General features: G+C 26.4%; 1 protein-coding gene across 1 annotated transcript in view; it reads left to right on the forward strand.

Moving 5' to 3' along the window:
• Positions 1-1,497: 1,497 nt before the first annotated feature.
• The window catches only part of LOC142226362 (ATP-binding cassette sub-family G member 4-like), a 244,988-nt gene continuing 221,710 nt past the window's right edge, over positions 1,498-24,775 (forward strand). The window contains exon 1 of the mRNA XM_075296343.1: positions 1,498-1,791. The gene's annotated coding sequence lies outside the window, so the exon portion shown is untranslated. The remainder of the gene's footprint in view (positions 1,792-24,775) is intronic.

The raw sequence follows: 24,775 nt of genomic DNA on the forward strand, positions 1-24,775 counted from the left end.
ATAATATAGTCTGCCCCGCCCGACTTTAGACTTTCCTTACTTGTTTTCTTCTATTGTTGTTGCAGAAAATCACCAATTTGATTATTCTCGCTACATCATGGTTATACAGTTTTATTTACTTTTCCGACTACCACGGTAACCCTGTCAAATGATGCTCCAACGATGGTGTTCTCAACATCATTATAACGCTAACGTCAACGTCACCGTCATATGTATCTGCCAAAACACACAATGGCTTTGCACCCAACAGTATCGGTGGTACTCATTCAGTTCTTATTTGTAAGCGTAACGTTCACATTGTATCGATGAAAATTGTTGAGTGGTGCAGCGCGTATTCGTCTCTAGTTTAGTTGTTGTCCCCCGTGTGTGTGTGTATGTATGTATGAGTTTGTACTCTAAGCTGTGTGTATTGCATTTTGGCATTATTAATTTGCTTCTACATATATAGTTTGTTTATGCTCTCAAAAAAAGAAACCCAAAAAAAAAAAAATGTTGTTTTCTATTGGTGCTAATGTTGTTGTTGTTGGTATAGAAACCAGTAAAAAATTTAAATGAAATAAAACAAAAGAACTCTCTTTTCGAAACAAAATAGCAAATAGCAAATGCAAAAAAAAAAAAAAAACATGAAATACAATGAAAAGAAAGCAGGAACATAAATAGCAGCAACGTTAGCCAGACAAAAGATATTAGAATAATTTCAAATAAAAAAAAAAACATAAATATTCTGAAAAAAAAACAAATGTTGAAAATTTCAGTTTGTTTTATTATAAAAATGTATACTGAATTTATTTTCAATCTCTTGAATTGATTTTTAATACATTTATAAAATTTCTAATATTTTTGTTTTTGCTTCCCAGAAACCCAATTTTTAGATCTCCCCTTTTTAGAAAAAAAAAACAAACATTTTCAACCCACCTATCCTCACACACAGACGGACAAAAAACGTAACGAAACGAAAAGTAACGTGCGGGTAAACGGACGGACAGACGGATAGTCTTAGAAAAACAGTCTTGTGGAAACGTCATTGTGTATGGATGAGTGCGAATGCAGTGCAGCAGCTTCGGCAAATTCAAAATACATAAAACTAACATGGACCCAAAAGAGAGTGAAAAAATGAGAAATTTTTAAGAGAAAAATATTAAAACAAATAATACCAAATAAATGTAATAAAATTTATATTCATAAGAAAATAGAATTCTGTAGTAAAAAGTATACAATCAAATACAATTTTTGTTGTTTATTAAATGTCCGTCTGGCGCCACCTATAAATTCAGCAAAGTAACAGCACTCACAAACTGGGTCTCAAAAATTTACTCAATAACACCTTTTCTCCACCAGTTAGGCTAAAAAAGATTTTTCTAAAACAATTAAAATATTTTTTTTTTGGAAAATAAAACCTAAAGAAATTTTATGATCCAGCAAAAATATTATTAATTTTTATTATATTTAAATAATAAAAGAAAAAAATATAAATGTGCTAGTGTATGAAAAAAATTATAATAATAATATTAATTACAAAAATATATATCGTAAAAATACAAAAAAAAAGAAAATATTTTGTGTGCTTATCTATGTGTATGCGTGTGATTCATTAATTAATTTTAATCAAATATAATAAAATCTATATAAAAAATATATGTTTTAATAATATCACAAGAAAATACTTAATTACATGCTCACATTGAATTGTGTGGGTGTGTGAATTGTTGTCTTCGATGGTCCATATTCAACGCTGCATGTACCACATTATCAACACCGAACTTTTGGATATTGAAGTGGCGAATTTTTAAGGTAAAATTAATTTTAAAATTTTTTGATATCTTCCCATCATCGCCCCTGTAAAAAAGAACTTAAAAAAAGTGATTTGGTTTGAATTCTAGATTTATTATAGGTCCATAAAGAGCTATGTAAAATTTAGTATATGTGGGGTCATACTGTGCCCGGAGATGTCTGAATCCATCACGAAATTAATTGATCCAAATAATTTTTTTGATTGAAATTTACGCAGTAATGAAATTGATGTTAATAATCATAGAAATTAATTAGAAATACATAATATAATTGACTAAAAAATTAGTTGATATCTTTAATTAATTTTTTATTATGGTCAATTAATTATTGTATTAGTTTTTATTTATTTCTAATTATTTTTGTCTTTAGATGAAACAATTGTGTTTATTTTTTTTTAATGTTTCTTCTCCTTTTATAATTATGGTTGGATTTTTCTTTTTCTAATTACACAGAAAAAATTATCACCAACATATTTTAATTAAAATTTTAATTGAGTTTTAAAAAATATTCAATTAAAAATGTAATTGTTTCAAAGAAAAATTTTATTGAAAGAAAAAAAAAATCAATCACAAATTAGTATTTTAATTGGAAATACAAAAACAAACAAAAAAACAAATACATCAGTTTCCTAATTAATTGACCCAATTAAAAAACTAATTGATACAATTAAAAAATTAATAGATACAATTATATTTTGTGACTGAATTTTGTCATCATATAAATTCTCAATTGATTTTTTTTTTTGGAAATTCAATTAAAATTTTTTATTGAAAAGATTTTGGTGTTATTTTTTCTGTGTATGGATGTATGTGTTAAAGTTAAAAAAATATGGATTTTTTTCAATTAAAAATTTATTTGAACCAATCAATTTTTTAATCAAACTAAAAAGAGAGTTATTGAAAATAGGCCGAAGTTTATGTACCCTCCACCATGGATTGCGTAGAAACTTCTACTGAAGACTGTCATCCACAATAGAATTACTTGGATTGTGGTATCACTTGCCGATGTCAAGGTATCTTAAAACTTCCTAATACCGTCTTCTAAATTGCAAGGTAGTCCATATGTGGTATATATTAAACTAAAAAAGGCCGATTAAATACGTATATAATTAAGTTTGACAAAGTTTTCTATAGAAATAAAATTTTGATAAAAGTTTCTACAGAAATAAAATTTTGACAAAATAAAATTTTGACAACATTTTCTATAGAAGTAAAATTTGACAAAATTTTCTATAGAAATAAAATTTTAACAAAATTTTCTATAGAAATAAAATTTTGTCAAAATTTTCTATAGAAATAAAATTTTGACAAAATTTTCTATAGAAATAAAATTTTAACAAAATTTTCTATAGAAATAACATTTTGACAAAATTTTCAATAGAATTAAAATTTTGACAACATTTTCTATAGAAATAAAATTTTGCCAAAATTTTGTATAGAAATAAAATTTGACAAAATTTTCTATAGGAATAAATTTTTGACAAAATTTTCCATAAAAATAAAATTTTGACAAAATTTTCTATAGAAATAAAATTTTGGTAGATTATTTTTGGCTCGGGTGGCAACCATGATTATGAACTGATATGGACCAATTTTTGCGTGATTGGGGATCGGCTATATATAACTATAGACCTATATGGACCAATTTTGGATTAAATACGTATATAATTAAGTTTGACAAAATTTTCTATAGAAATAAAATTTTGATAAAAGTTTCTCTAGAAATAAAATTTTGACAAAATAAAATTTTGACATTTTTTAAAGAAGTAAAATTTGACAACATTTTCTATAGAAGTAAAATTTGACAAAATTTTCTATAGAAATAAAATTTTAACAAAATTTTCTATAGAAATAAAATTTTGTCAAAATTTTCTATAGAAATAAAATTTTGACAAAATTTTCTATAGAAATAAAATTTTTGACAAAATTTTCTATAGAAATAAAATTTTGACAAAATTTTCAATAGAAATAAAATTTTGACAAAATTTTCAATAGAATTAAAATCTTTACAACTTTTTCTATAGAAATAAAATTTTGCCAAAATTTTCTATAGAAATAAAATTTGACAAAATTTTCCATAAAAATAAAATTTTGACAAAAATTTCTATAGAAATAAAATTTTGGTAGATTAATTTTGGCTCGAGTGGCAACCATGAATATGAACCGATATGGACCAATTTTTGTGTGATTGGGGATCGGCTATATATAACTATAGACCTATATGGACCAATTTTGGCATGGTTATTAGGGGCCACACAGCCATTTTTGTCACAGCCCGGAGGCTACCGCCATCTGGAGGGAGGAACTGAGTTGCCGTACGCTGGTTGCTGAACGGTGTTGCCGGCTTTTGGCTCAGTCTGTGGGTCTGTGCGCGGTTCATTGGGAACTCAGACCTCTGGCAGCTGACAAAAAAAAACTAAACATTCAACCAGCTTTGGAGGACAGCACAAAGACCAACAGGTACGTATCACAAAAATTAATATCCACACAATTTACCACCCATATTGGCTTGCTGGCAGCCGGTTTTCCAAGGCATGCCGTGGCCTGACCCTCCCCAACCATGGTGTCCCCGTGGCCCATCAACTCGGGACACCCCAAATGCTACTCACCTGTTCTTCAAATCACCTTTTCCTAGAAATAGAAATAAAATTTGACAAAATTTTCTATAGGAATACAATTTTGACAAAATTTTCCATAAAAATAAAATTTTTACAAAATTTTCTATAGAAATAAAATTTTGGTAGATTATTTTTGGCTCGAGTGGCAACCATGATTATGAACCGTTATGGACCAATTTTTGTGTGATTGGGGATAGGCTATATATAACTATAGACCTATATGGACCAATTCTTGCGTGTTTGTTAGAGACCACATACTAACACCACATACCAAATTTCAACCGGATCGGATGAATTTTGTTCCTCCAAGAGGCTCCGGAGGACAAATCTGGGGATCGGTTTATATAGGGGCTATATATAATTTTGAACCGATATGGACCGATATTTTTCATGGTTGTTAGAGACCATATTTATTTATTTATTTAAGTCTATAGAACAATGTTCCTTACAGACTACAAAAAATAAAACCATTCCATTGTATACTAAAATAACTGTAGATATAGTAATATTTAAGAATATGGTTGATTTGTGCTAGTACGACAAATTTCTAATTATTTCATAAACAACTTCAAAAATTCTTTAAAATGTTGTTTTGAAACAGTAAATTCTACCATACTGACCCGATTCAAAAAATTGAAATTTATTAGCGATGCTACAAGTGGGCTATTAATTATATAATTTTGCCTGAAACATTCAACATTAAATACATTAGCACCTCTCAAATTTCGGCTAGGAACAATAAACTGTAATTGGGATAATATGTCTGGACAATCAACAATACCATTCACTACATCAAAAATGAACACCATAGCTTGAGCCTTACGTCTCCATTCCAAAGTATCTAAACCAATTATACTAATATATAATTATACTAATACCACATACCAAATTTCAACCGGATCGGATGAAGTTTGCTCCTCTAAGAGGCTCCGGAGGACAAATCTGGGGATCGGTTTATATGGGGGCTATATATAATTTTGAACTGATATGGACCAATTTTTGCATGGTTGTTAGAGGCCATATACTTACACCATGTACCAAATTTCAACCGGATCGGATGAATTGTGCTCCTCCGTGAGGCTCCGCAAGCCAAATCTGAGCGTCGGTTTATATGGGGGCTATACGTAAAAGTGGACCGATATCGCCCATTTGCAATACCATCCGACCTACATCAATAACAACTATTTGTGGCAAGTTTGTAGTCGATAGCTTGTTTCGTTCGAAAGTTAGCGTGATTTCAACAGACGGACGGACATGCTCAGATCGACTCTGAATTTCACCACGACCCAGAATATATATGTTATACTTTATGGGGTCTTAGAGCAATATTTCGATGTGTTACAAACGGAATGACAAAGTTAATATACCCCCCATCCTATGGGGGGTATATTAACTTTGTCAAATGCTGCCACAGCGAATTACTTGCGTTGTGGCAGCATTTATCGATCTTAAATCTTCCTAATATTGTCCTCTAAATTTTAATTTATTCCAAATGGACTCTATGTTAAATAAAAAGTAACAAATTTCAATCGTATCGGGTAATATTTTCACCCCAAGAGGCTCGGCATAAATGGGGGCTATATATAATTATAGACCAAAATAGACCAACTTTTGCATGGTAATTAGAGACTATAAATTGACGTCAATGATTGTTAGGGGCCACGTACCAAATTTCATTAAGATCGGATGCTTAAGAAGTAAAATCTTAGGATCGGTTTATATGGGTCCTATATATAATTATGGACCGATATAGACCAATTTTTGCATGGTGGTTAAATAGGTTAGGTTATGTGGCAGCCCGATGTATCAGGCTCACTTAGACTATTCAGTCCATTGTGGTACCACATTGGTGAACTTCTCTCTTATCACTGAGTGCTGCCCGATTCCATGTTAAGCTCAATGACAAGGGACCTCCTTTTTATAGCCGAGTCCGAACGTCGTTCCACATTGCATTGAAACCACTTAGAGAAGCTTTGAAACCCTCAGAAATGATGCCCGATTCCATGTTAACCTCAATGACAAGGGACCTCCTTTTTATAGCCGAGTCCGAACGTCGTTCCACATTGCATTGAAACCACTTAGAGAAGCTTTGAAACCCTCAGAAATGATGCCCGATTCCATGTTAACCTCAATGACAAGGGAGCTCCTTTTTATAGCCGAGTCCGAACGGCGTTCCACATTGCATTGAAACCACTTAGAGAAGCTTTGAAACCCTCAGAAATGTCACCAGCATTACTGAGGTGGGATAATCCATCACTTAAAAACTCTTTGGTTTTCGGTCGAAGAAGGAATCGAACCCACGACCTTGTATATGCAAGGCGGGCATGCTAGCCATGGCACGGTGACGCTTAATTGAAGAAAAAACTAATCCAATTGGTAACGACGTAGTTAAAACCTCCCGGATCGCTACTATCGAAGCATTTGTTTGCGCTACAAACAGTTGTGCCATAATTCACAATTCATTATCCTGGTAAATGAGTAATTTCTATCCGATTTGCTTTTAAAAATTTATATATGATCTCTACTACACGTTTTACAAATCTCACAAAAAACGTAATATTCACCTTTCGTAACAAAAACAAGTTGACATCACTGATATCACAAATTTTTGAAAACAATTGAACCTTGGCCAACATACTAATGATATTTTCTCTTCTCTCACAAAAGAGAAAAGGAATTTCCATGAAACAAAAACAATAACTAGCAGGGAGTCTGCGTTTTCTCAAAAGAATACATTTGGGTCCATCTTTGCAAACTCCTTGTAGTCTTCTTTTATCAATGGATTAGGTTTCTGTTTTAGCTCTCTCGCGCGTATGGCGCCCTTTGTCAATTGTTACAACAAAATTGGTCATATACATTGTTGTTTGTCCTTTAGCTATAGTTTCACCCTTTTGGATGTTGTTCTTAATTTTTTCATTGTGGTTATTGTTGTTGCTGCAACACAATAATGTGTTATTGTTGATTTTGTTTTAAAGGTGATTTTGGTGTCACGACCGGTAAGCGTAAATTAATTTTCATAGAATTTTTTCAGAGAATTTAAAAATTGTTCCCTAGTTACTCTCTCTCTATCGCTCTGTTGTTAGTAAAATGATGCTTATTGGGCCTGATAACTTTTCTCTTGAATGAATTACGAACCCTCGACCACAGATGGTGTCATTAGGTGGTCGTATCTGTGTCACAATTAAAATTTGTAATTATGAAAGTGTACTTGGAAAAATTTTTTATGTGTTTTTTTTCTCTCTACGAAATTCAACATTTCGCTGATCAGTGTGTTTGTTTTATTTTGTACTTTATTGAAAGTACAGCAATGGTTGCTGTGCCCTAATTTATTCATTACCTTCAGATAGGGGGAGAAGTATTTTTACACCATCCACCATAAGACATATACTAACTTTTTTATTCTGTTTGTTTGTTGCATTGAAATATTGGTCTCAGGTCACGGTTGACACTCGTGCCAAAAATAATCTACCAACAAAATATAGAACATTTTGCCAAAATTTTATTTCTATAGAAAATTCAGTCAAAATTTTATTTCTATAGAACATTTTGTCAAAATTTCATTGCTATAGAAAATTTTCTCAAAATTTTATTTCTATAGAAAATCTTCCCAAAATTTTATTTCTATAGAAAATCTTGTCTAAATTTAATTTCTATAGAAAATTTTATCAAAATTTCTTTTCTATAGAACATTTTATCGAAATGTTATTTCTATAGAACATTTTCCCAAGATTTTATTTCTATAGAAAAATTTCCCAAAATTCTACTTTTATAGAAAATTTTCCCAAATTCTATTTCAATAAAAAAAATTTCCCGAAATTCTATTTCTATAGAAAATTTTATTTCTTTAGACAATTTTCCCAAGATTTTATTTCTACAGAAAAATTTGTCAAAATTTTATTTCTATAGAAAATTTTGTCAAAATTTTATTTCTATAGAAAATTTTGCCAACAGTTTATTTCTATAGAAAATTTTGTCAAAATTTTATTTCTATAGAAAATTTTGTAAAAATTTTATTTCTATAGAAAATTTTGTCAAAATTTTATTTCTATAGAACATTTTGCCAATTTTTTATTTCTAAAGAAAATTTTGTTAAAAATGAATTCTATAAAAAATTTTATCAACATTTTATTTCTATAGAAAATATATTTCTGTAAAAAATTTTGTCAAATTTTTTTTTCTATAGAAAATTTTGTCAAAATGTTATTTCTATAGAAAATTTTCCCAAAATTCTACTTCTATAGAAAATTTTATCAAATTTTTATTTCTATAAAAAATGTTGTCAAAATTTTATTTCTATAAAAATGTCAAAAATGTTTTTCTAAAGAAAATTTTGCCACAATTTTATTTCTATAGAAAATTTTGTCACAATTTTATTTCTATAGAAAATTTTGCCAAAATTTTATTTCTTTAGAAAATTTTGTAAAAATTTTATATCTATAGAAAATTTTGTCACAATTTTATTTCTATAGAAAAATAATCTACCAAAATATGGAAAATTTTGTCAAAATTTAATTTCTAAAGAAAATTTCGTCAAAATTTCATTTCTAGAAAATTTTGTCAAAATTTTATTTCTATCGAAAATTTTGTCAACATTTTATGTCTAGGAAAATTTTTGTCAAAAGTTTATTTCTATAGAAATTTTTGTCAAAATTTTATTTCTATAAAAAATGTTGTCAAAAATGTATTTCTAAAGAAAATTTTGGCACAATTTTATTTCTATAGAAAATTTTGTCACAATTTTATTGCTATAGAACATTTTGTCAAAATTTTATTTCTTTAGAAAATTTTGTAAAAATTTTATATCTATAGAAAATTTACCCAACATTTTATTTCTATAGAAAAATTTCAGTGCCAAAAATAATCTACCAAAATATAGAAAATTTTGTCAAAATTTCATTTCTAAAGTAAATTTTGTCAAAATTTCATTTCTATAGAAAATTTTGTCAAAAATTTCATTTCTATAAAAAATTTTCCCAAAATGTTATTTTTATAGAAAATGTTGTCGACATTTTATTTCTATCAAAAATTTTGTCAAAAATTTATTTCTATAGAAAATTTCCCCAAAATTGTATTTCTCTATAGAAAATTTTGTCAAAATTTTATTTCTATAGGCAATTTTTCCATAGAATTTCTATAGAAAATTTTGTCAAAAATTTCATTTCTGTAGAAAATTTTATCAAAATTTCATTTCTATAGAACATTTTCCCAAAATGTTATTTTTATAGAAAATGTTGTCGAAATTTTATTTCTATCAAAAATTTTGTCAAAAATTTATTTCTATAGAAAATTTTCCCAAAATTTTATTTCTCTATCAAAAATTTTGTCAAAAATGTATTTCTATAGAAAAATTTCCCAAAATTTTATTTCTCTATAGAAAATTTTGTCAAAATTTTATTTCTATAGAAAATTTTGTCACAATTTTATTTCTATAGAAAATTTTGTCAAAATTTTATTTCTTTAGAAAATTTTGTCAAAATTTTATTTCTTTAGAACATTTTTCCAAGATTTTATTTTTATAGAAAATTTTCCCAAAATTTGATAAAATTGTTATATCAGAAGTTTTTTATATTGCATAATTTAATCAATTATTTTCATAATAATTTAATATAAATGGTCTATAGCATAATCGTATATAAAAATGTAAAGTAAATAAAGTTATTTTCTAACGTCCTCTGTAAATTTCAAGTAAATTGGAAAAGTGTATTTTTTTCACTGTATGTACTTAAGAAGGAAGGAGGTCTGTGCCCCTGTGCCTTTTTATTTTTCTCCGACCAGATATAAAAATTTAGGTATCTCATATAAATTGCATAACCTTCCCCAGTTTCTCCGTAAATTTTCAGTAAGACGGAGAATTTTAGTTTTTATTTTTACTTTAAAAAAGTCGGACAAGAGGTGGCCCCTCTCCCGACCAAGTATTAAAAAATCAGCTTCCCCATATTAATTTCATAACCTCGCCGCATTTTCTCTGTAAATCTCAAGTAAATCACAGAATTTTAGTTTTTTCACTTTAATTAGAAGGAGGTCTCCCTCCCGTCAAAATATTACAAAAAATCAGCTACCCCATATTAATTTCATAACCTCGCCGTATGTTCTCTGTAAATCTCAAGTAAATCGGAGAATTTTAGTTCTATCACTGTAATTAAAAGTCGGACAGAGGGTAGGTCCCCCTCCCCGACCAAATATGGAAAATTAAATCTTTGTCTGGACTTCACCTCTAACCTTTCTTGAAAAATTCACCCAAATCGGCGAACTTTGGTCTAATTTTCAAAAAGTCAAACAATGAGGTACCCTATTTTCATCACATTATCCGTTATGCCGTTTCCGAACATACAAACAAGCATACTTTGCATTTTGTATACATACATATATAGATTTATTGCCCTATGTTCCGATATTCGGAATCGCAAAAATTTCGTTTGACTTGGTGGTCTTAGTTCACTTTCGTGAAACGTTCAAATTACAATTGGGTTTGATTCTTGCGATTTGCTATTCCGAATATCGGAACAATGGGGATTATTTTTATCAAAATAAAAATTACGTAGCTCTACTCTTGTTAACACCTGTTAAAACTTTTTTTTTAATTTTTAAAAGCTGTTTATGCATCAACAGTGTTGCCAACAGTAACAAATTGTTTTGATCTTTCCTTATCAATATGTTAGATAATAAACAGCATCTAGTAAATTAAAAAAATAAGGTTGAAAAACGGACTTTGCTTTGGCTCGGAGTCAATACCAAAATTCTCAAAGAAAGGATCCACGCACACATGTTTTTAAGTGTACATATATATGAGTTCCTGCAAAATTGAAATCTGATTTGCTATTGAAAATTTGAAATTGAAATTTTGACTGCTTTTAATATTGGAATGTATTTTAACATAAGCGTGTGGATCTTATTGGAGCCCTCTTTTTTTGGGTTTTTTTAGATAACACCCACATAGTTTTCCTATTCAAAATACACTTGGAAGAATTTATTTTAAAATTTCGCATGGCATAAATTGGATTATTAAAAAATAGTAAAAGTCGCAAAATGTATTCATACATAATAAGCAACGAGATTTAATTTCTCCCTAAGCAAAAGAGAATCTAATGAAGCGTGAGTTACCATCTTTCTTTATAGATGTCACAACAAGTATTACACAAAGAGAAAGAATCACTCATTAAAAGAGAAAATAAGAGAAAACATTGTCAACATAGCCTGTGTGTACACTGTACATGCACAGGGTATTGGAAAAGCGGTCAAAGTGGGTGAATAACACACTACCACCACTAACATAAGTGTGAATAAGGACTTGTAACACACCTACTAAAAACAAAATTAGGGTAGGACCTCGATAACAAACCATGAGTACACGCAATTTTCTCCGGCCAAATACTAAGAGATATAAGAGAAATTTAAGGTAAAAAATTGTTTTTAAAATTATTTGGAGTTTTTGTGAGAGCAAAAATTGAAATCTCTTTTCCTCAGTAACAACTGTTTTTTTTTCTAGATGTCTGGGGTGAGAGGGTTGACGGCATGCTATGCAAAAATTAAAATATTTTTTCATGAACAGAAAACATGAAAAATATTTTGTTTTTTGCTTCTATTATTTTTAGACTGCAACGTTTTTAGGGGTGTCCATTTTTTATGGCCCCTACTAAAACCAAACCACAACAAAAAAATCGAATATACTAAACTAGGTGTTTAAATGCCACCGGTGTCACCTCTGCTGCTTTGTTCGTTTTGCATTTTAATGTAATTAAAAAAAACATATAAGCTAGCTGTGGCTGCTGCCTGGTGATGGGTATCACCTTCAGTGCCCGGTTCTCAACGGGTGGTGGTTGCTTGTGTCACGTTTTTTTTGTCTTTCTGCGGGCTTTCCGCAGACATTATGACGTCGCCTCTTTTGTCTGCTTGACGATTATGGCCCCTCTTTAGAAGTAGATGGACTAGTTGTGAGTACACATAAACTTGTGACGTTTGTTTTTTTGACTTATATTTATAACAAAAACAAGCAAAAGTGTTTTTGTGACAAAGTTTGTTTATATCTTAAAGAAAATAAATTCCAATTTACGGAAATATGCGAATTTTTCAGTGCGGTATATATATATATATATATATATATATATATATATATATATATATATATATATATATATATATATATATATATATATATATATATATATATATATATATATATATATTATATTATATTATATATATATATATATATATATATATATATATATATATATATATATATATATATATATATATATATATATATATATATATATATATATATATATATATATATATATATATATATATATATATATATATATATATATATATATATATATATATATATATATATATATATATATATATATATATATATATATATAAAGTGCTGCAAAATATACAATGATTTCACGAAAATCTCCATCCATCTTGCAGTCTATAGTAGAGGTGTGCGCGTGACACGAAATTTTCGTGACACGCGTGATTCACGCGTGAGTCACGTGATTCGTGAATGAAATTTTGACCAAATCACGTGAATGTGCGTGAATGGGACTGAACAAAAATGTGTCGTGCGTGATCGTGCGTGAACATCAAATTCTGTTCGTGAATGTGCGTGAGTAAATTTTTTTCAAATTCACGCTCACGACAAAATTCACGTTCACGAAAAAATTCACATTCACGAACAATTCACGCTCACGACAAAATTCACGCTCACGAAGAAATTCACGTTCACGAAGAAATTCACATTCACGAAAACTTCACACTCACGATGACATTCACGTTCACGAAAAAATTCACGTTCACGAAAAATTCACGCTCACGAGAAAGTTCACGCTCACGAGAAAGTTCACGCTCACGAAGAAACTCACATTCACGAAAAATTCACGCTCACGATGAAATTCACGTTCTTCTTGTGCAAAATGTTAAGCAAAGTGGGGTAAAACTCTGGCTTCTGGGGCCATATAAGTTCATATCGGGCGAAAGCTATATATGGGAGCTATATCTAAATCTGAACCGATTTCAACCAAATTTGGCACGCATAGTTACAATGCTAATTCTACTCCCTATGCAAAATTTCAACTAAATCGGAGCAAAAAATTGGCCTCTGTGGGAAAATAAGTGTAAATCGGGCGAAAGCTATATATGGGAGCTATATCTAAATCTGAACCGATTTGGCTGATATTTGGCAAGTTTTTCGAGACTCATAAAATATTCGGATGTACGGAATTTGAGGAAGATCGGTTGATATACACGCCAATTATGACCAGATCGGTGAAAAATATATATGGCAGCTATATCTAAATCTGAACCGATTTTTTCCAAAATCAATAGGGATCGTCTTTGAGCCGAAACAGGACCATATACCAAATTCTAGGACAATCGGACTAAAACTGCGAGCTGTACTTTGCACACAAAAATACATCAACAGACAGACAGACGGACAGACAGACAGACATCGCTAAATCGACTCAGATTTTAATTCTAAGACGATCGGTATACTAAACGATGGGTCTCAGACTTTTCCTTCTTGGCGTTACATACAAATGCACAAACTTATTATACCCTGTACCACAGTAGTGGTGAAGGGTATAATAATGATTGAACATTTTTACATTTTTAAATTGAAAACATACTTCCAAATAAAAAATTAATAATTTTCAGAAATAATTGGTTTCATTGGTTCATTAAATTTTGGCTTAGATGTAAAAAAAATAATTCTATATAGTATAGTTATAATATATGTAATTATAATATAATAAAAAATAAAATAAGTAAACAATAACACTATAAATCATTGATTGCCTCAATTAAAAATTAATTAAGTTTTTCGGCCAAAATCAATCCAAATTTTAATTGAATTTATATTTTGATTTGATTAAAATGTTAATTGTATCTGTTAATTTTTTAATTGAGTACGTTTTCAACTTCAGATTTTTAATTAGAAATATTTTGGCGAATTTGTGTGGGTAGCTCATTTGTATCACGAGCGAGAGTGAGTAAGTTTTTAAGTTCGTACTCATTCGTGAATTACATTTTTTCGTTTGTTTTGTAAGTATAATAGTCGTGAACGTGCGTGAGTTGCATTTTACATCGTGAGCGTGCGTGAATAGTTTTTTTATGAATCGTGAGTGTGTGGAAGTACGTTTCATTGTTCGTGAACGTGCGTAAGTAGTTTTTTTTTCGAATCGTGAGTGTGCGTGAATAAGTTTGTTGTTCGTGAACGTGCGTGAGTTGATATATCCCGTCGTGAGCGTGCGGTAGTCACTATTCTGCAATCGTGAGTGTTTATCTTTGCAGGATTTTGGTTCGTGAACGTGAGTGAGCGTGAATCAATAAAAACCTTCGTGCGTGAATGTTACGAATTCATTCGTGAGCGTGCGTGAGTGTGAGCAATTCCAAAACGGGCGTGCGTGATCGTGCGTGAATGTTACGAATTCATTCGTGAGCGTGCGTGAGTGTGAGCAATTCAAAAACGGGCGTGCGTGATCGTGCGTGAATGTTACGAATTCATTCGTGAGCGTGCGTGAGTGTGAGCAATTCTAAAACAGGCGTGCGTGATTGTGCGTGAATGACATTTTGAATTTGTGAGCGTGCGTGAGCGTGCGTGAAAACTCCCTCACGCGCACACCTCTAGTCTATAGGGCTTTGCCCAAATAAATTTTACAAACATTCTTTTCCTCTGTTGGTTAAGCTACACTTATAGTTTAGTCAATGTATGGTTTTAGGCTGAAATCAAAAAAAAAAACCAACAACAATGATTATAGAACAAAAACCAACAATAACAAAACAAAACGAAATAAAATTTTGTCAAAATTTTCTATATAACTAAAATTTTCTATAGAAATGCAATTTTGATAAAATTTTCTATAAAAATAAAATATTGACAAAATTTTCTATAGAAATAAAATTTTAACAAAATTTCTATAAAAATAAAATGTTGACTAAATTTTCTATAGAAATAAAAATTTGACACAATTTTCTATAGAAACAAAATTTTGACAAAATTTTTTATAGAAAAAAATTTTTGACAAAATTTTCTATAGGAATAAAATTTTGACAGAGTTTTCCATAGAAATGAAAATTTGACAAAATTTTCTATAGAAATAAATTTTTGACAAAATTTTCTATAGAAATAAAATTTTACCAAAATTTTCTATAGAGATAAAATTTTACCAAAATTTTCTATAGAGATAAAATGTAAAAAAAAAATCCCATAGAAATAAAATTTTGACACCTATAGTTTAGTCAATGTATGGTTTTAAGCTGAAATCAAAAAAAAAAAACCAACAACAATGATTATAGAACAACAACCAACAATAACAAAACAAAACGAAATAAAATTTTGTCAACATTTTCTATAGAACTAAAATTTTCTATAGAAATGAAATTTTGATAAAATTTTCTATAAAAATAAAATATTGACACAATTTTCTATAGAAATAAAATTTTGACAAAATTTCCTATAGAAGGAAAATTTTGACAAAATTTCTTATAGAAATAAAATTGTGACCAAATTTTCTATAGAAATAAAATTTTGACAAAATTTCTTATAGAAATAAAATTGTGACCAAATTTTCTATAGAAATAAAATTTTGTCAAAGTTTTCTATAGAAATAAATTTTTGACAAATTTTTCTATAGAAATAAATGTTTGACAAAATTTTCTGTAAATATGAAATTTTGACAAAATTTTCTGTAAAAATAAAATTTTGACAAAATTTTCTATAGAAATAACATTTTGGCAAAATTTTCTATAGAAATGAAAATTTGACAAAATTTTCTATAAAAATAAAAAATTGACAAAATTTTCTATACAAATAAAATTTTGACTAAATTTTCTATAGAAATAAAATTTTAACAAAATTTTTTATAGAAATAAAATTTTAACAAAATTTCTATAAAAATAAAATTTTGACAAAATTTTCTATACAAATAAAAATTTGACAAAATTTTCTATAGAAACAAAATTTTTTATAGAAATAAATTTTTGACAAAATTTTCTATAGGAATAAAATTTTGGCAGAATTTTCCATAGAAATAAAATTTTGACAAAATTTTCTATAGAAATAAAATTTTGGCAACATTTTCTATAGAAATGAAGATTTGACAAAATTTTCTATAAAAATAAAAATTTGACAAAATTTTCTATAGAAATAAATTTTTGACAAAATATTCTATTGAAATAAAATTTTAACAAAATTTTCTATAGAAATAAAATTTTAACAAAATTTTCTATAGAAATAAAATTTTAACAAAATTTTCGAGAGATACAATTTTACCAAATTTTCTATAGAAATAAAATTTTGGCAAAATTTTCTATAGAAATAATATTTTGGCAAAATTTTCTATAGAAATAAAAAATTGACAAAATTTTCTATAGAAATAAAATTTTGACAAAATTTTCTATAGAAATAAATTTTTGACAAAATTTTCTATGGGAATAAAATTTTGGCAGAATTTTCCATAGAAATAAAATTTTGACAACATTTCCTATAGAAATAAAGTTTTGACAAAATTTTCTATTAAAATAAAATATTGACAAAATTTTCTATAGAAATAAAATTTTTACAAAATTTTCTATAGAAATAAAATTTTTACAAAATTTTCTATGGAAATGAAATATTGACAAAATTTTCTATAGAAATGAAATTTTGACAAAATTTTGTAACAAAACAAAACGAATGAAGTAAGAGGAAGCACGCTCAAAATAAACCCAGCCAACTGCACTCAAATCGATGATATGACAGTGGCAAAGGAAAAGAGATATGTTTGTTCGAATTTATTTCGGCATAATACGATACGATAGCCGTCAACCTTTTTTCGGAAAGTTCAAGTGTGGTTCACTTTGGGTTTAATGAACTGCCTGAATTTATTCTGATAATTGGTTGATAGTTTTGCTGCAAGTAGAGGATGAGGAATGTGGTAATTCTATAGGGCTTTGTCCAAATAAATTTGACAAACATTTTTTTCCTCTTTTGGCTAAGATACACTTGTAGTTTAGTCAATGCATGGGTTTAAGCTGAAATCAAAAACAACATTAATAAAATTTTGACACAATTTTCTATAGAAATAAAATTTTGACAAAATTTTCTGTAAAAATAAAATGTTCACAACATTTTTATTGAAATAAAATTTTGACAAAATTTCCTAAAGAAATAAAATTTTGACAAACTTTTCTATAGAAATAAAATTTTGACAAAATTTCCTATAAAAATAAAGTTTTGACAAAATTTTCTATAGAAATGAAAATTTGACAAAATTTTCTATATAATAAAGTTTTGAATTTAAGTTATCAATTATTTATTGTAGTATTCGTTATTTATTTGTAATTTCATCTTTCAGATGAAATAATTTTCTTGTAATTTTTATTTAGCGTTTAAATGAATTTTCCGATTATAATTATAGTTCAATTTTCGTACAATATACCCTTTAACAATGAATCAAGACATCCAATTGCTAACCAAGTATGAACTTGGTTACCTCCAATATTATTATTCAGTGAATAATATTATGTTACATTCAATTAATTTAAATTATAAAAAACAAACTTCCTGCGTTCTCAATATTTAACAGTTCCAGTGTCCCAGTCTATTCAATCTATTCATACTATTGCCCATATGTGAAATAATTTATTGACAGTTTATCGAGGGAATTTACATTGTAAAATAGGCTTGAAGTTTTCTTTAACGTTTTTGCATATGGGGGTATATGTTTATATTCATACCTTATGTGTAATAAATGTTAAACAATTAAACATTTTCTTTGATTTGTTTTAGGTTTTCTTTGATTGTGCAAACCAACAGTTGCTATTCTGTTTATTTTATAGTTTGTCACAAGCATAGAAGGAGACACAATCATTAATGTATAAATAATGAAAGATAGAGCAATGATTCAAAGAATACTGCTTCTTATTGTTTTTGTTTAATGGCTCAAAGCCATGGGCATATAGACAAAGAAAGGCGGCTGGTTCATATGGTTCCTTTGAAGCATTTTGAGAAACAAAACAGCTGTCGCAATAAACAACCGATAGTAGAGACTTATATTTTGGGAAGAAAAAAAAAATTATATAAAATTTGAAATTTTAAACTTAAACAGATTTTTAAATCAAATCTTAGGCAGATTTTTATGAAATTCTTTTAGTGTTGAAGAAAGATAAATAAAGATGCCATATCTATAGTTTTCTCTAGTTCTATAGTTTTTTTGTAAGCAACTGGTTTTAATATAGGTATATCACGCCTAAGACCCTACACCTATAGAAAAAATACTTCCTCCGGAACGAAATTTGAGACAAACGAAATTCCCCATTTATTTAAAGTATTTTCTGTAAGAGCAACTAAACCCGAATTTATGCTCAACGATTTTTTGCTTTATTTTTTTTTTTGTAGAAATAAAATTTTGACCAAATTTTCAATGGAAATAAAATTTTAACAAAATCTTGTCTAGAAATACAATTTTGACAAAATTTGCTATAGAAATAAAAATTTGACAAAATTTCCTATAAAAATAAATATTTGACAAAATTTTTTATAGGAATAAAAAAATTTTCCATAGGAATAAAATTTTGACAAAATTTTCTATAGAAATAAAAATTTGAGAATATTTTCTATAGGAATAAAATATTGGCAGAATTTTCCATAGAAATATCATTTTGACAAACTTTTCTATAGAAATAAAATTTTCTATAGAAATACAATTTTGACAAAATTTTCTACATAGAAGTAAAATTTTGACAAAATTTTCTGTAGAAATAAAATTTTGACAAAATTTTCTATAGCAATAAAATTTTGACAAAATTTTCTATAGAAATAACATTTTGACAAAATTCTGTATAGAATTTAAATTTTGTATAGAAATTAAATTTTGATAAAATTTTCTATAGCTATAAAATTTTAACAAAATTTTCTATAGAAATAAAATTTTGATAAAATTTTCTTTAGAAATAAAATTGTGACACAATTTTCTATAGAAATAAAATTTTGGTAGAATTTTCCACAGAAATACAATTTTGACAAACTTTTCTATAGAAATAAAATTTTTACAAAATTTTCTATGGAAATGAAGCAAAAAATAAAATTTTGACAAAATTTTCTTTATAAATAACATTTTGACAAAATTTTGTATAGAAATTAAATTTTGATAAAATTTTCTATAGCTATAACATTTTGACAAAATTTTCTATAGAAATAAAATTTTCTTTAGAAATAAAATTTTGGTAGAATTTTCCATAGGAATACAATTTTGACAAACTTTTCTATAGAAATATAATTTTGACAAAATTTTCTATGGAAATGAAAGCAAAAAATAAAATTTTGACAAAATTTTCTTTGGAAATTACATTTTGACAAAATTTTGTATCGAAATTAAATTTTGATAAAATTTTCTACAGCTATAACATTTTGACAAAATTTTCAATAGAAATAAAATTTTTATAAAATTTTCTTTAGAAATAAAATTTTGACAAAATTTTCTATAGAATTAAAATTTTGGTAGAATTTTCCATAGGAATACAATTTTGACAAACTTTTCTATAGAAACATAATTTTGACAAAATTTTCTATGGAAATGAAAGCAAAAAATAAAATTTTGACAAAATTTTCTTTAGAAATTACATTTTGACAAAATTTTGTATCGAAATTAAATTTTGATAAAATTTTCTATAGAAATAAAATTTTGACAAAATTTTCTATTGCAATAAAATTTTGACAAAATTTTCTATACAAATAACATTTTGACATAATTTTTTATAGAAATATAATTTTGACAAAATTTTCTATAGCAATAGAATTTTGACAAAATTTTCTATAGAAATAACATTTTGACAAAATTTTCTATAGAAATAAAATTTTGACAAATTTTTTATTGAAATAAAACATTTTGTATAGAAATTAAATTTTGATAAAATTTTCTATAGCAATAAAATTTTGACAAAATTTTCTATAGAAATAAAATTTTGATAAAATTTTCTTTAGAAATAAAATTTTGACAAAATTTTCTATAGAAATAAAATTTTGACAAATTTTTTATTGAAATAAAATTTTGACAAAATTTTGTATAGAAATAAAATTTTGATAAAATTTTCTATAGAAATAAAATTTTGATAAAATTTTCTATAGAAATAAAATTTTGACAAAACGTTCTAGAGCAATAAAATTTTGACAACATTTTCTTTAGAAATTAAATTTTGACAACATTTTGTATAGAAATTAAATTTTGATAAAATTTTCGATAGCAATAAAATTTTGACAAAATTTTCTATAGAAATAAAATTTTGATAAAATTTTCTTTAGAAATAAAATTTGGACGAAATTTTCTATAGAAATAAAATTTTGACAAATTTTCTATTGAAATAAAATGTTGACAAAATGTTGTATAGAAATAAAATTTTGATAAAATTTTCTATAGAAATAAAATTTTGATAAAATTTTCTATAGAAATAAAATTTTGACAAAACGTTCTATAGCAATAAAATTTTGACAAAATGTTCTATAGAAATAAAAATTTGATAAAATTTTCTATAGAAATAAAATTTTCACAAAATTTTCTATAGCAATAAAATTTTGACAAAATTTTCTATAGAAATAACATTTTGACAACATTTTGTATAGAAAATAAATTTTGATAGAATTTTCTATAGCAATAACATTTTGACAAAATTTTCTTTACAAATAACATTTTGACAAAATTTTTTATAGAAATATAATTTTGACAAAATTTTCTATAGCAATAAAATTTTGACAAAATTTTCTATAGCAATAAAATTTTGACAAAATTTTCTATAGAAATAACACTTTGACAAAATTTTGTATAGAAATTAAATTTTGATAAAATTTTCTATACAACAAAATTTTGACAAAATTTTCTATAGAAATAAAATTTTGACAAAATTTTCTATAGAAATAAAATTTTGATAAAATTTTCTATAGCAATGAAAGTTTGACAAAATTTTCTATAGAAATAAAATGTTGACAAAATTTTCTATAGAAAGAAATTTTTGACAAAATTTGCTATAGAAATAAAATTTTTACAAAATGTTTTATAGAAATAAAATTTTGACAAAATTTTCTATAGAAATTAATTTTTGCAAAAATTTCCTATATAATTAAAATTTTGACAAAGTTTTTTGACAAAATTTTCTATAGAACTAAATTTTTGTCAAAATTTTCTATAGAAATTAAATTTTGCAAAAACTTGGTATAAAATTAAATTGTGACCAAGTTTTTTATAAAATTGTTCCAAATTTTTCTCTAGAAATTAAACTGTTTTTTTCTATAGACATTTTTTTATGCACAGAGAAAACATGTTTGGATATTTAATGCTAATCTAGAGCATGTAATTGCCGCGAAAAGCATGTTTTTGGTCTTTGTGAAAAGAATTTTCTAGCCGATAAAAATGTATGCTGGCAATTAGCATTTATATGGCCGCAAACATGTTCTATTATTTAAATGATAGCATTTTAATATTATTATTTTAATTAGAATATATAATTTTAAAGAAATGTTTCCTGAATATTTAGTAAATCGCGCATCCTGAAATGTGTGAGGCGTAGGTTAGGTTAGATTAGGTAAGGTTTTCAGTCCATTGCGATACCACATTGGTGAATTTCTCCCTGTGTGAGGTGTAGTCTTTAATATCACCTAAATATTTTTTTCAGTGTCCCAGGTTACGGTTTAAATTTTAAGACTAGAGATTTTAAAAAGTTTTAGGAGCTTTTGTCCAAATCGGTTCAGATTTAAATATATGTATATGGGAAAAAAACAAAGCTTTCTATATGGCACCCAACTAATTTGAAGGATTGGAGATGGTATCAAAAGAGTAGACCTACAAATATAATATAGTCGACCCAGCGGTCTTTCGTTTTTTTATTTTTTTATTTGATTCAATTAAAAATTTAATTCATTTTGCTTGAAAAATTCAATAATTTTCTGAATTGATTCACTTAAAAAACACAAACAAAAATCGCCAACATTTTTTGAAGTCGAAAATTAATGAATTATTTAATTTTAAGAAAATTAAAAAGTGATTGAATATTTTTACGTTGTTAATTAAAATATTAATAATCTCAATTGACATTTAATTTAAATACAAAATATTTCTAAATAAAAACAAAATTGAAAACTTTTTATGATTGAAATAAAAAAATAATTGTCGAAAAATGCAACTATTTTTTAATCATGATTAATCATGAATGATAGAATCAGAAACATTTTTTTCGGTGTATGATGTGCTTTAGGATAATAATTATAGTTTTTCCGAGGATTTGATTTAATTGATTTAATTAGCCAGTTAATAAAATATATAAACTATTTATTTCCGATCAACTATGTCAATTGCATATTTGAAAGGAATTTTTTTTTAATTAATTAAAATATTTATTGGCATAATTATTAGTTTAATTAAAAATATAAAAATGTTTAATTATTTTCTTAACTAACTTTTTTATAATTTCAATAAAAAGTTAATTGTGTCATCTCAGTTTTTTTAATTGATAGAAGTGTTCAGTTTCAATGGACTTTTTAATTGTAACTATTTTGGTGAAATTTTTTTCTGTGGGGAAGAATCGGTTTGTTTAGTTTTTAATTCGCAGGAAAAGTCGTTCTTTTTCGCTACTTTGCAATGTTCAAATTATTTCAATGTTAGTGTTTCTTATTTGCATCTGGTGACGATGGTTTATTGTCGTCTGTGAAGAATTAATTTGCATTCAAGTTTAACAATGAAGTGGAATTGAGAACGATGAAAAAAATATTGTGAATTTTATTTTATATGTCTGGAAAACTTTTTAGAAGGCAAATGAACCGTTGCGAAACACAATTCAAGATGCAAAAATGTTAAAAAATTAGGCAGACTTTTTAATGTTTGGAGAATATTATTCCAAGGCCATTGTATGAAGAGTATTTTTGGATATTTATTGAGTTTAAGTTAGTATCAAGTAACATATGCTAACTATCTTTTAATTACAAATAAAAAAAGCTGTCAATTCAGTAGTCACCTCAGTATTTGGAAACATTATCTAGATGTGACATTGACATTTATATTCAGTTAAAATATGACAGTAATTATTCCATTGTCATCATTGTTTTGTTCTCATTGTTATTTGTTTTTATCTATCAGGCGTAAAAATAAATGTTACAATATTATATTCGATGAACGATTATGGTCATTGATACATGTAGGAAACAATTCTTATTGGTATGAGGAAAAATGTATATTAGGTTGAATAATAAATATATGTATGTGGCTCATAAAACTGACTAAAATAAATTGGTGAATGTTTCCCCCTTTATTTTTAGGGTGCATGTATGAGGAAGAATATTTCTATTTGGCAAAGGGTCATATTTTTAGAGCTAAAACACATAAAATCGAGAAAAACGCATGAAATCTTTATTTGAATCGATAGTACGGTCCATATTAAATAGGTGATTTTTGTTCCCGGTAACTCTCGAATAAATGCTTCAAAGTTGGTTTCCAATGTGTTAATTGAAAAAAAAATTGTTTCACTAGAAAATATTGTAAAATTTTTTTCTCTAGAAAATATTGTTAAAATTTTATTTCTGTAGAAAATTTGGTCAAAATGTTATTTATTTAAAAAATTTTATTTTTATAGAAAATTTTGTCAAAATTTTATTGCTCTAGAAAATTTTGTTAAAATTTTATTTCTACAGAATTTTTTTTTTTTAAATTTTATATCTATAGAATATTTCGCAAAAATTTTATTTCTATAGAAAATTTTGTCAAAAATGTATGTTTATACAAAATTTTACCAAAATTCTATTTCTATAGAAGATTTTTCTAAAATTTTAGTTTCCAAGAAAATTTTACCAAGATTTTATTTCTCTAGAAAATTTTGTCAAAAATGCTTTTCTATAGAACATTTTGCCAAAATTTTATTTTTTATAGAAAATTTTGCTAAAATATTATTTCTATAGAAAATTTTGCTAAAATTCTATTTCTATAAAACATTTTTCTAAAATTTTATTTCTATAGAAGATTTTTCCAAAATTTTGCCAAAATTTTATTTCCCTAGGAAATTTTGCCAAAATGTTATTTTTATAGAGAATTTTGTCAAAATTTTATTTCTATAGAAAATTTTGGCAAAATTTTATTTCTATAGAAAATTTTGTCATAATTTTATTTCTATAGAAAAGTTTGTCAAAATTTTATTTCTATAGAAAGTCTTGTCGAAATTTTATTTCTATAGAAAATTTTGTCAAGATTTTATTTCTATAAAAAATTTTGTAAAAATGTTATTTCTATAGAAAATTTTGTCAAAATTTATTTCTATAGAAAATTTTGTCAATATTTTATTTCTATATAGAAAATTTTGTCAAATTTTTATTTCTGTAGAAAATTAAAAAAGAAAAATTAT

This window comes from Haematobia irritans, chromosome 2 (genome assembly GCF_050003625.1).
Source record: "Haematobia irritans isolate KBUSLIRL chromosome 2, ASM5000362v1, whole genome shotgun sequence".
In the NCBI taxonomy this organism is placed as follows: domain Eukaryota; kingdom Metazoa; phylum Arthropoda; class Insecta; order Diptera; family Muscidae; genus Haematobia; species Haematobia irritans.